This window comes from Ascaphus truei, chromosome 2 (assembly GCF_040206685.1).
Source record: "Ascaphus truei isolate aAscTru1 chromosome 2, aAscTru1.hap1, whole genome shotgun sequence".
Classification (NCBI taxonomy): domain Eukaryota; kingdom Metazoa; phylum Chordata; class Amphibia; order Anura; family Ascaphidae; genus Ascaphus; species Ascaphus truei.
In genome coordinates this window covers 373,897,659-373,911,641 of record NC_134484.1, presented here as the reverse complement: position 1 = coordinate 373,911,641, position 13,983 = coordinate 373,897,659, and the positions used below count along the sequence as shown (strand labels likewise).

The following is a 13,983-nucleotide window of genomic DNA, read 5'->3' as shown; positions in this document are numbered from 1 at the left end:
CCTAGCCTGACCCACCCAATCTCACATTGGCCTCTGTGGTCTAACCAGTCCCCGTTACAGTGTAGTGTCTGGTGGGGCACCCGTTGGTCGCAGGATCCCTGAGTCTCCCGCATGATGTTGTGTGGGGAATGCCAACCCAGACAGGCAGCTGAGGTAGTGTGCTTGAGTCCTACCTAGATCCAGTGCAGCGCCTCCACCTCATCAGGATCCCTTCTGTTGCTTGGGGATGGTCCTGGTGAGGAACTCCTCTGTGGTGCAGCCCTCGGTGTAATCACTCCACACTTACACACGAGGGTTTGCTTGAACAAGGACATCTTTATTGTAAGGTAGGTGGGCCAGCTGCCCCTCACAGCGGTCTTACTCAGCCGCTCATGTTGAGTTGTGCTTACCTTTAAAAGGTATTATATTCCCAATCTGGGGATTCCCTCTCCCCTCAAGGAGATCTTCCCTGTGCCAGATCCCTGGTCACAGTATAGGCTCAGTTAGCCAAACGTCTTAATGAGGTCGTGAATCTCACTATATCAGGGTCTCTCTCTCTCTCTTCAGTCACTTGCTCCAAATTCAATCATGCATGCGCTAGCTCACTAAGAAAGACTCTGACACAAAGTTCAGCTTCAATCTCAGTACATGCGTTATCCCGGGGGTAACACAGGAACTGCTGCTTTATTGAGTACACAACATAGTTTATATAGCTCATAGCGGGGAGGGGCATGGGAGGGGTTAAATCATATGTATCTTTATTCCGGGACACGCTGTCTTCCTTGATTGGTTAAGTCATATGTATCTTTATTCCGGGACACGCTGTCTTCCTTGATTGTAGCTAATACATTCTCCCGGGCTCATGCAGCCCTCGTGCATAGCTGCGTCATCAGTTCATGGTTTAATCATCTGGTCATGTGTTTACCAGGATATCTGAGACAAAGTTCGGGCGTATAACATAACAAAAGAAGAAATATATATTCACACACATTTCTACCTTCACAATCCCCCCTTGAATAGATATTTCTGACTTGCCTAAGGGAGTAAGGCTGTCTTGCGATGGGGAAAAAGGAATGGGATACTTCACTCGATTACTGGCACAGGATATCTCTAATAGACTCCTATACCTTCCATCGAGACTTAACACACCGCAAGAGTCCCTTCCCTTCCGTATAGCCTTAATAGTCTACAGCAATGAATTACAAATAAAATGAGGAGTCCTAGAAGGACTGTGGGTAGGCATATCTTTGTGAATTTTGGAGCTAAGCAGAATTTCCAATTCACTTCCGGTGTTTATCATCATGTCGACACCACCAACTTTGAGCATCAGTTTGCGATAGAGAGGAATAAGGCAACAGAGAATAAGAATACCAAATATAAAAATACATAAAATAACTAGGCCGATCGTGGTAAGAATCGATTTCCATCCTCCCGCCCAATCTGCTATCCAATTGGCCCAACTGGTATCTACTCCTGCATTCCTCTTTACCTCTAAAGCTAGGTCCTTAATTTGATTGAGTGCCTTGACTGTTTTACCGTCAATTGCCGAATTTTCAGGGATATAAGTACAACATTCTTCACCAAACATGGAACATACACCACCCTTTTCTGCTAAAATCATATCGATAGCCATCCTATTCTGGAGGGTCATCCGGGTGTTGGGCCCTAGTTCTTCAATAATACCCTGAAACGCATCCCTACTAAAATTTATAAACCTCTGCTGATTGTAATACAAATAGTTAATCCAGTCAACATTTTTATTAATTTGTACTTGTGGGATGATTGATATAAATCCAGCGGAAATTTGGTCTAGGGCCTTGAATTCATCAGGGACCCCCCTTGGAACTCCTATGGCATCTCTATATACCATCCCATCGTTCTGTAAATCTGTCTTTATATCTCTTTTGTATCGTGAAAAAGACAGAGGCCTCCTAGATAGATATTGTTCCTCAGGTTCCCAGGGAAGTATTCTGAAAGGCATTATTAGTTTTACTAAAGTACACTGCCCCTGCCATTGGGGGGGCAAGATGTTACGAAGTATACCGTTTCCACACAACCAATATACATCTAACATATGAAGGGTGTGGTTCTGGAGTTTGTCGGAGTCCAATGAGGAGTTTGTAACACAAAAACCTGGAGCAAACCTTCCTAGTTTTACGCCAGTACTGCGTTTGTAGTAGCTTGGGTATCCGTTCCCTTGACTATGGGGCCTTGCGTGTCACCAGCCTCCGGTCCTTGGTAATAGGATCCGGAAGTAGTGAGGACCGGATATAAGGGGGCGGAAGGGGCGGAAAGGACTGGGTGGGAGGAACTGGACTCCGGAGGGCAGGGTTTGTTGGGCTGGGCGTTGTCGGGAGGAGGGGGAGGGCCAGTGTGGGGCGTGCCACAACTACAGCAGAAATCCCGCCAGTCGGGGTTTTGTACACCACAATGCGAGCAGACCCACCCTTTTGGACTAGGGCGAGCGCCATCTTGGTATGGCGGAGGGGCCGTGGTCCCCTTTGGTTTAACGGGTTTCATATAACCATATAACATTTCTGATAATGTGGACCCCCCTTGACCCACCACTTCCTCATACCCTTCTTCACATAATTTCCCTGCTACTCGCAGATGAGCCTGCGCCACCTCCAACAATCCTTTATCCTCCAACAACCCTCTAGATTCCGTTATAATTTTAGCCCAGAGACTGGGTTGTAATCTTCCCGTGGACGGAGCGTCCGCCATTTTATACAGATTAGCAGCATTTTTGATATATTTCTTTCCTTCTCGAGTGCGGACTAAATCTAGTGCTGTCTGTGCCCCTGTGGGCAACACATGTTTTTTCTTAAATAAGTGCAACATCTCTGAATTCTCTGTTCGTCCCACTAATATCTCGTGGCCGGTCCTGTGTCACCGTCTCGAGGGAACCACTATTAGGTTACCGCCCTCAGACGCTGGGTCCCGGACCCCAGACACCCGGTACCGGAGACAGAGTACTATTTCTACGTCTCGAGGGAACCACTTTTCCAGGTTACCGCCCTCAGAGCATCAGTGCCTGTCCTGTTCCCCTTTACTGGTGCTGACAGCCTGCACTTCTTGGTGCCTGTCCTGTTCCCCTTTACTGGGCTGACAGCCTGCACTTCTTGGTGCCTGTCCTGTTCCCCTTTACTGGGCTGACAGCCTGCACTCTCATTCAGGGATTTTGCAATTACTTATCAGAAAAGCAATCAGACAACCCGCAATCTATCTCCCATTACTACCCACTCGGTCACCTAAATTCCCAACACTAATGCACTAATACACCCACATATACGAACTCCAGTCAGTCGACAAAAATCCCACTCCACTTCGGGCTCCCACTTGCGGCACTGACTAGCATATATAAGATGTAAACATTCGTACAATTTAGCAACTTATAGGTGACCACAAGCAACTGAAGAGTATGATATTTTTAACAGTTCTAAACAGAGCGCGACTCTAAAGATCACACCGTTGTATCACATCAACGTGAGTGAAAGACCTAAACAGATTATACTACCTAGGCAGCAACCCACCGACTTGTCATAGGCAAGATAACACACAAATTGTATGCAAGAGCTTACCTTGACAATGAGGGTGATCAGTCCTCGGTTCGGTGTGTCACGGTCTCTGTAGCAAAATCAGCGACAGGTCAGTCTCTCGTGGTGAACCGGAGTCACGCTCCCCCCCTTCCACGTTGGGCGCCAAATAATGAGGTCGTGAATCTCACTATATCAGGGTCTCTCTCTCTCTCTTCAGTCACTTGCTCCAAATTCAATCATGCATGCGCTAGCTCACTAAGAAAGACTCTGACACAAAGTTCAGCTTCAATCTCAGTACATGCGTTATCCCGGGGGTAACACAGGAACTGCTGCTTTATTGAGTACACAACATAGTTTATATAGCTCATAGCGGGGAGGGGCATGGGAGGGGTTAAATCATATGTATCTTTATTCCGGGACACGCTGTCTTCCTTGATTGGTTAAGTCATATGTATCTTTATTCCGGGACACGCTGTCTTCCTTGATTGTAGCTAATACATTCTCCCGGGCTCATGCAGCCCTCGTGCATAGCTGCGTCATCAGTTCATGGTTTAATCATCTGGTCATGTGTTTACCAGGATATCTGAGACAAAGTTCGGGCGTATAACATAACAAAAGAAGAAATATATATTCACACACATTTCTACCTTCACAGTCTCTGCACAACTCTTTGGTCACTAGTTACATCACTAGTGAGCCCTTTGCTATCAAGTCTTAACGCAGACTTGCTCCTTACTCCAACAACTAACTTTAGACAGTGCTGTGTCTTATATAGACTCAGGGAGCTGGCACATCTCTGATGTCACTAACTGTGGACTCAGAGAATGTGGCCACTCCCCTACATACATATGACACCTCACCAGGGTCTGAGGGCAAACCTCCATGATTACTGCTGGCATTCCCATAACTTACCGGGCCTTACTGCCAGCAGAAGAGGAAACTGCAGTCCATTTTACAGCATGGTTACATGTATATATACACACCGTAATGCTGCACATTGTGTATGATTCTGATTGCAGCAGAGTATCCTGAATCTATATGTGAGTTGTCACAAAAAGAGTAAACAATTAATCTTCGGCCAATGGAGCTTACTATCCAGTTCACATGATGAAGATAAAGGAACTAGCAGAATGCTGCAGAGAACTAGAAACAGGTCTCAAACTGGGATCTCCCACTTTAAAGACCGTTATATAATCACATGGCTAATTGTTAAAGAGTAGATTTACAATATTGCGTGATTGCAGCCTAAAGAGGTTGTGTTATGTCTGCACCCATGATGAAAAACTCGCCAATGATGAACAACTCCTGCCTGGCAAAGCTTGGTGCTCTATTCTCTGATAATTCTGTCACAAATATCTTCTGTGTATTCTGTTATACAAACTTCTCCTTAGCTGGGTTAATTCTACCAATAGCTGGAGTCTACTAAAAAATTGTGACTAAGTGGCTAAAATAATTACGGTTATCAACCCAACATGTGTCCATCTCAGGCTCTAACTCCAATTCCTTGGATATCACCTGTGGTGACCCGCAAGGCTCTGTTCTGGGGCCCCTACACTTCTCAGTGTCCATCAATGATCTTCCTACAGCTTGCAAGGGAGCTTCAATACACATGTGTGCAGATGACACCATTTTATATGCACACAGTCATAGCCTCTCCGACCTTGAACACATACTTCAATCTGACTTTTTGAGACTTGAAAATTGGATTTCCCTAAACAAACTGTTTTTAAACACTGACAAGACTGTAACAATGGTATTTGGGACCAAAGCTAAATTTTTAAAGCTTTCAATGACTGAGCTCCAGATCAGAGCCAACGCTAACACCAACCTAACTCCTGTTAATACTTTCAAATACTTGGGCATATGGTTTGACTCCCATTTAACATTCGGGGTGCACATTGATACCCTGACATCCAAAACCTATGCCAAATTGGTGTACCTTACAGGAATAAACCTCCCAAAGTCTGCTTATCAGAAAGCGTATCGCACATTAGATGCTGCCAATTATCGACTATTGGGACATACACTGGCGACACACTTTATTCGAGCTCGGCTAGTCCCACGAATTCGGGTATACCCGGGTGTATTGAGGTTTGTGACTGTTTTCTGCCCGAGTGCATTGAGGTATTTTCCAGGCAGGGATTGAAGCATTTTATTCCCGCTGGCTGCAATACTGCACAGTATATATATATACTGCATTACAATTCATGAATTTATGCCATCTGGTAGACACGCGAAGCATTGCAGCCTATTAAATCCTAATCATTATCATTTAACAGATCAGCCGCCCGTCAGCCAGGCATGAACCCAGGCTGGGAAAGCAAACGCAACGGGGCTTGTCAGAGGTGAGGAGCGGCGCATTCCAGGTATCTGCCAGGTACATACTGGGTATTTGCTCGAATAAAGTGTGTCGGTGCAGTAGCATATGGCACGGCACCCCAAACCCACCTTAGCAAACGTGATACCCTCTACAATTCAATATGCCGTTTTGTTCTCCAATGCAACTACAACACACATCACTGCGAAATGCTTAAATAACTTGATTGGTCATCACTTGAGTCTAAGTCCATCTTTCTTGTCTTCAAATACATTCTGGGCAAGCTACCTGCCTATCTGAACAAGCTCCTCACCCCCACTACATGCAACACTTAGTATCTGAGATCTGACTCCATAGGACTGTTCATGGTCCCAAGGTTCAGCAATGTATCCGGCCGCTCCTCCTTCTCTTACCGTGCACCCCAAAACTGGAACAATCTACCGGAGACTCTCACAGCCTCCACCAGTCTAAGTTCTTTCAAAACTAAAGCTGTCTCACATTTTAATCTGGTCTGTAACTGTTACATAGGTCTTATCTCTAACTGTGCATGCAATGTCTTGTATATAATGTATATCCTGTTCTCTTACAGTATGTAACTGTATTTGTAACCATGTATTATTTGTCATCTTAACTCTATGCCCAGGACATACTTGAAAACGAAAGGTAACTCTCAATGTATTACTTCCTGGTAAATTTTTTTATAAATAACATTGTCAAATTATATTGTGGGAGGGTATTGTTGTAGTAGGTATTAGTGTGCGTATTGTTTAGGAGTGTTATAGTGGGGGGGGGGAGGGAATTGTGTGGTATTGTGTATGTGGATGGGGGAATTGTGTGTGTGTGTGTGTGTGGGCGGGGGGAATTGTGTGTGGGGGAAAGGGGAATGGGATAGTGGGAGCGGGATTGAATGAGAGTGGGGTTATTGAGTTATAACGGAGAATGTAAGGAGAAGGGGTGTAGGAGAGGGGGCAGATGGGGAAGTGAGAGAGGGGAGAGGGAGTGAGGGGAAGAGTAGGGAAAGAGTAAGACAGTGGGTGGGGGGGGAGGTGTGGAGAAATACATGGAGAGAAGGTGTGAATAGAGGTGGGTAGATGGGTGGGTGGGAGAGAGGAGCTGTGAATGAGCAAGGGCGTACCTGTAAGAATAAAAATCTACTTTCACCATTGCATATCTTCTCTCTGGGACACTACTCTCAATATTTGCCCCTTACTGGTTTATTTACTTTTTATTGTTTGCTAAGGGTTTGTGTTTTAAAAGTTTCTCCAAGTGCTCAGTGTTCCTGTATTTACAAACAAACCTATAGTACTTCCTGATTTAGGGATTTCTGCCAATTGAATAAGCTGCAGTAAACATATCATAGAAAACATCAGGCTTTGCAAATATAAGTCCACACAACAGAAAAGGAAAGTAACACTTTAAATAAACCAGCAATCCTGCTTTCCTTTTTTTTTTGCATTAAAAAGTTTGAAGCAGGGGGTCTCCGGAGCTGAACCACGTTAATTTTAGCTCCGGGTCCTCGGTTTCCCGAGATACTTACCAAAAGGAGTGCCGGTAGCAGCTGTGGGGCTACAGTATGGCGGATTTAAAGCTCCAGCTTCACGTGGGCCAAAAGGAAGCTGTCATGTCATTCTTTAGGGCTTCCTGTTGGCTCGCGTGACTGGGAGCATTAAACCTGCTACCGGTACCCATTATGGAGGTGAGTATCACAGGAAGCAGGGGGTCCCCGGAACTGAAATTAATGGGATTCAGCTCCGCATACCCCTGCTTCCCACCAATTAAACAAAAAACACATGTTCTGCTGCTTTACCCGTATATGTTCTTAACCAGTGTCAGGTATTTTCCAATTATGTTTCTTCATGGCCTCTAAGAGACAAGAGAGCCACTCAAGGCCTGGTTAATCTCCGTTACTTAATTTGATATAATCGGTGGTTTGGGGCGTGAGTCCCAATCACAGTGCTCAATCCAAATCTGAACCTTTAGACAATAATCAATATAAGTCCACATATCATGGTAACAGGAAACTGTATCAGCCAGCAAGTAGAGTAATGAGACCCAGTGCTATATGAATGCAGCAAAAAAGATACTCAGTGTAATGGCAGTAGTCCATGTGTCATAATGGAATAAAGGTTAACATACCATTGTTGTATGGAGCTCGGCCATACCTAACCCTTGTGCTGCAGCACTATTCCAGGTCATCCAGTATCCCTGTGAGGGAGAAATATACTCACAGCAGGCTTGTTCCAATGCAGCGTGCAGCACGCTCAATATTCATGTAGAGGTTGAAATCCAAAGATTCCTGCGGTGCACAGCAAAATAGGGTAGAGGACCAGCAAGGTGTTGTTAAAAATCCTTTATTGAAACAGCATGGTACAGGGGACACACACTCTGACGCGTTTCGGACTGGTATAGTCCTTAGTCATAGAGCTGATCCGCACCATTCATCCCCACTGATTTAAAGGGCTAAGCCCGCCCCCCTACGTCATCGCGCTCCCTGCTTTTGGCGCGAAAATCGCTAATGTATAATCTAATTGGCTGGGACTCCCTGCGCACAGAATGACTAATTGCCGTGTATAACTTTGAAGGGGGGTGAAGTACCTCCCCCTGCGTCATCGCGCTACTCCTTTTGGCTAGAAAATCGCCAAGCTATAGCCTCATTGGCTGAGGCTCCCAGCCAATAGTAATGCCAGCTGCCCTGGGTATATCTGAGGACAGGGGGAATGACGCGCATCTGACTTCAGCGCCCAGACCCCTTTGCCGATACGTAGCACGTCGTTGCTAGGCAACGACTATAAACAACAACAGAGAGTCCTCAACACATAGCGATACATGGCTATGTAATGCAAAAAGGGTGCCCAGGGAGGCAAGGAGGGATGGGAGAAGGAAAAAGGGGGTGGGGGGGAAGGGGGGGGGGGGAGAAGGGAAAGGAATGAGAGGAAGGGGAGGGAAGGGGGAAGTGGGGAGGGGGGGGGGGGGAAGTGGGGAGGGGGGGGGGGGAAGGGGAGAGGGGGGGGGGGGAAGGGGAGAGGGGGGGTGGGGGGGGGGGAGGGGTTTTGACTTGCAAGAAAAGCATGTGGGGATGAACTAAACAAATAAAACTAACATGATAAAAACACACATTAAATCAAGTACAACAAAACATGAATAACATACAAATGCATAATGTGGCGAATCTAAAATCTGAAATGGAGGTTACATGTGTGGATTGGGGGAGAAAAATTGTTCACCAATATTTATCATGTTAGTATATTCAACTAATGTTCTTATTGATAATTAATTTTTGGTGATACATAAGTTTTGATCTATGATTAAACATATGTCATAAAAACATGTATAATGTAATAAAGTATCCATTTGGGACAATTAATTTCTAGCTGTGTGAACAATAACCCTGGTTTTTAACGTAAGGCAAGCAATGTTATTATATGAGAATGCACTGGACATTGTATATTCATATTGCATATTATCTAGTACATTTGAATAAACGAAAGCTACTCTAGGTTTTTGGACCAAAATCTAGGGTAAGTCAGTTGATAGATTGGGCTCATTAATCCTTTTAGATCAAGTTAAAAAATGTTTGAGCTCCCAATCTTGGTTCATGCCCCTGGGTGCCAATGTCCCAAGGGCATAAATCCAGAACATCTCCCTACGGTTTAGTGATGCTTCTCTATGTCCTCCTCTAGGGTGTATAGGGATGGTCTCAATGGCACTATACGTAAGTGTTTTAGTTGATCCTGAGGGACACGTGTTAAAATGACGTGCTACCGGAAAGCGTTCATCGCTGTTCTTTATACTCCGGATGTGTTCTGTGATCCTTACTTTCAAAGCCCTAATGGTCCTGCCTATATAGCCACTTCCACATGCACATTTTAGTAAATAAATTACAAAGTTGGTGTTGCATGTCATAAATGACTCCAACCGATAAATTTGCCCTGTATGGACATCTCTTACTGATTTTAATGGTTCAGCGTATCTGCAGAGATTACATAGGCCACATTTAAAGAATCCCTTAGGCAGAGGTTTTGTATTTTTAGCTTTTAACTCAAACAAACTAGGAGATACATAATTGCCGATGGTTTTGGCTTTCTTAAATACCATTCTAGGTTTTTGTGTGGTATAGGGATCCAAATCTGTATCTAATTTTAAGATTCCCCAATGTTTTTGGAGTATATGTCTAATCTGTTCTGCTTGTTTTGAGAACGTAGTTATGAACAGTGGACACTGATTGTTAATATTATTGGATAGTGTCTTTTTGGGGTTCCTCTTTTTCAAGAGGTACTCCCGATCGGTTTCTAGGGCATAATTAAATGCACTCTCCAGATCTCTCTCTACATAACCACGATCTCTGAATCTTCTCTTTAGATCCTCTGCCTGTGCCAAGAAGGATTCTCTTGTGGAACATAGGCGTCTTAACCTCAGAAATTGCCCTTTTGGTATTCCCTTTATAAGCGGTCTTGGGTGGGCACTGTTCGATCTGAGCAGGGAATTTTTAGAGTTTGTCTTCCTAAAGATATTAGTCTGTATTTTCTGACCCACATCAATGTACAAATGTAGGTCTAAGAAGTCAATCTGTGAGTCACTATAACAATGTGTAAATCTTAAATTATACGTATTGGCCTCAAGATATTCAAAGAAAGCGTGCAAAGTGTCATCATCCCCATTCCAGATAAATAATAAGTCGTCAATGAAGCGACGGTAGAAAATAATATTATCTCTAAAAGGGTTAGTGTCACCAAATATGTAGATAGATTCCCAAAATCCCATATATAGATTTGCATATGATGGTGCAAATGACGTGCCCATTGTCTTGTGACTGTAAATAAAATTGTGAATCAAACATAAAATAATTGTGTTGTAACAAAAACATCACCGAATCTAACAAAAAAGTGTTTTGTGCCAAATTTAAATTAGAATGATTAAGAAAGTGACTGATTGCTCTCGTGCCCAAAGTGTGATCAATAATCGTGTATAAAGAGGTTACATCGAGTGTAACCCAAGTGTAACCATTGAGCCATTGAATTCTTTGAATATCTTGAAGCAAATCCGCAGAGTCCCTTAAATAGGCGGGTAATGTTTTTACCAGAGTTTGTAAGAAATAATCAACGTACCTAGATAGACCATCTCCCAAAGATCCAATGCTAGATATAATTGGTCTGCCAGGAGGACAAACCAAGGTTTTGTGGATCTTTGGGAGATGGTGAAAAATAGGCACAGTTGGGAATGGGTTATATAAGTATGTTGACTCACGACTATTGAGTACTCCCAATTCCCTGCCCAGATCAAACAATTCACGAATCTCTGCTAGATATGATCGTGTAGGATCTTTATCCAACTTACAATATGCCTGTGTATTAGACAGCTGTCTCATGGCCTCTGTATGGTATGCTTCCGTGTGCATAATAACCACTGCTCCCCCTTTGTCCGCATTTTTGATTACAATATCAGACCTCTTCTTTAATGCATTAAGATTTATTCTGTCTTCTTTGGATAAGTTGTCAAAGGAAGGAGCAGTGAATATATAGCCCTTGGCAAGATCCTGTAGATCTTTCTCCACTAGCCTCTCATAGGTCTGTAAATGAGGACCCTTGGAGAATGATGGACAGAAAATGGATTTACTCCTAAATTGTGTGTGTTTCATACCACTCAAAAATAAAAACTGCTCCTCAGTACTCATGGAATCTGAAATATTATCATCTCTTTCAAGATCTAACATATCCTGAAGTACCCCATACTCGTTAAAAGAAAATCTTACAGACCTATGAGAGGCTAGTGGAGAAAGATCTACAGGATCTTGCCAAGGGCTATATATTCACTGCTCCTTCCTTTGACAACTTATCCAAAGAAGACAGAATAAATCTTAATGCATTAAAGAAGAGGTCTGATATTGTAATCAAAAATGCGGACAAAGGGGGAGCAGTGGTTATTATGCACACGGAAGCATACCATACAGAGGCCATGAGACAGCTGTCTAATACACAGGCATATTGTAAGTTGGATAAAGATCCTACACGATCATATCTAGCAGAGATTCGTGAATTGTTTGATCTGGGCAGGGAATTGGGAGTACTCAATATTCGTGAGTCAACATACTTATATAACCCATTCCCAACTGTGCCTATTTTTCACCATCTCCCAAAGATCCACAAAACCTTGGTTTGTCCTCCTGGCAGACCAATTATATCTAGCATTGGATCTTTGGGAGATGGTCTATCTAGGTACGTTGATTATTTCTTACAAACTCTGGTAAAAACATTACCCGCCTATTTAAGGGACTCTGCGGATTTGCTTCAAGATATTCAAAGAATTCAATGGCTCAATGGTTACACTTGGGTTACACTCGATGTAACCTCTTTATACACGATTATTGATCACACTTTGGGCACGAGAGCAATCAGTCACTTTCTTAATCATTCTAATTTAAATTTGGCACAAAACACTTTTTTGTTAGATTCGGTGATGTTTTTGTTACAACACAATTATTTTATGTTTGATTCACAATTTTATTTACAGTCACAAGGCACAGCAATGGGCACGTCATTTGCACCATCATATGCAAATCTATATATGGGATTTTGGGAATCTATCTACATATTTGGTGACACTAACCCTTTTAGAGATAATATTATTTTCTACCGTCGCTTCATTGACGACTTATTATTTATCTGGAATGGGGATGATGACACTTTGCACGCTTTCTTTGAATATCTTGAGGCCAATACGTATAATTTAAGATTTACACATTGTTATAGTGACTCACAGATTGACTTCTTAGACCTACATTTGTACATTGATGTGGGTCAGAAAATACAGACTAATATCTTTAGGAAGACAAACTCTAAAAATTCCCTGCTCAGATCGAACAGTGCCCACCCAAGACCGCTTATAAAGGGAATACCAAAAGGGCAATTTCTGAGGTTAAGACGCCTATGTTCCACAAGAGAATCCTTCTTGGCACAGGCAGAGGATCTAAAGAGAAGATTCAGAGATCGTGGTTATGTAGAGAGAGATCTGGAGAGTGCATTTAATTATGCCCTAGAAACCGATCGGGAGTACCTCTTGAAAAAGAGGAACCCCAAAAAGACACTATCCAATAATATTAACAATCAGTGTCCACTGTTCATAACCACGTTCTCAAAACAAGCAGAACAGATTAGACATATACTCCAAAAACATTGGGGAATCTTAAAATTAGATACAGATTTGGATCCCTATACCACACAAAAACCTAGAATGGTATTTAAGAAAGCCAAAACCATCGGCAATTATGTATCTCCTAGTTTGTTTGAGTTAAAAGCTAAAAATACAAAACCTTAGCCCTTTAAATCAGTGGGGATGAATGGTGCGGATCAGCTCTATGACTAAGGACTATACCAGTCCGAAACGCGTCAGAGTGTGTGTCCCCTGTACCATGCTGTTTCAATAAAGGATTTTTAACAACACCTTGCTGGTCCTCTACCCTATTTTGCTGTGCACCGCAGGAATCTTTGGATTTCAACCTCTACATTAATTTGATATAACACTGGCTGTTTGAGCTCATCCATCTGTAAAATCATCTCTTTTACAGTCAAATTTGAAACATCAGCAATATAAGATTTTTACTTGCCACCTATAAGCAAGGTCGCATGGTCAGCGGAGAAGAAAGAGCACGCAGTGTCCCATGTTATCCCTTACGCATTTCACTGCATCCGCTGCTTCCTTAGAGGGATAATGTACTGTATATTTGACACTTGGCTACTTATACATATTGCTCAATCACATTACTTCATACCACAATTGGTTGTAAGGGTTCCAGTCCAGGCGTTGGCTGGAACCCGCCCTTATCTAGCTGCTGTGGACAGTTTGATTACTGGCAGCCTGCTATATGTTCAAGGGCTTAAATAGCAGCCAGTGACTTCCAGCCCCAGCGTGAGCATTGTATACGTTTCCCTGTGTTCCTGGCCACCTTGGGTTCTAGTTTCTGAGCCTTCATTGTGTTCCTGGCCACCTTGGGATCTAATAGCTGAGCCTTCCTTGTTCATGAGCCTTCCCTGTTCCTGAGGCTAGCCTCGTCATTAAAGTTTAGAAATATGTTTAACTTAAGTAATAAGATTTTAATGGAAACACAAAATAAAGTTATCTCAAAAGGTCTCACATTTGCGCTATCTATAGGAC

At 43.2% G+C, this 13,983-nt stretch overlaps 1 long non-coding RNA gene across 1 annotated transcript; it reads right to left on the bottom strand.

The window, feature by feature from the left end:
* Positions 1–607: 607 nt before the first annotated feature.
* Positions 608–4,177, bottom strand: LOC142487546 (uncharacterized). Its single transcript, XR_012799251.1, has 2 exons — positions 3,109–4,177; positions 608–3,013 (listed from the first exon to the last, which is right to left on the bottom strand). It is a non-coding gene; the product is annotated as an uncharacterized LOC142487546 (long non-coding RNA).
* Between the last annotated feature and the right edge of the window lie 9,806 nt (positions 4,178–13,983).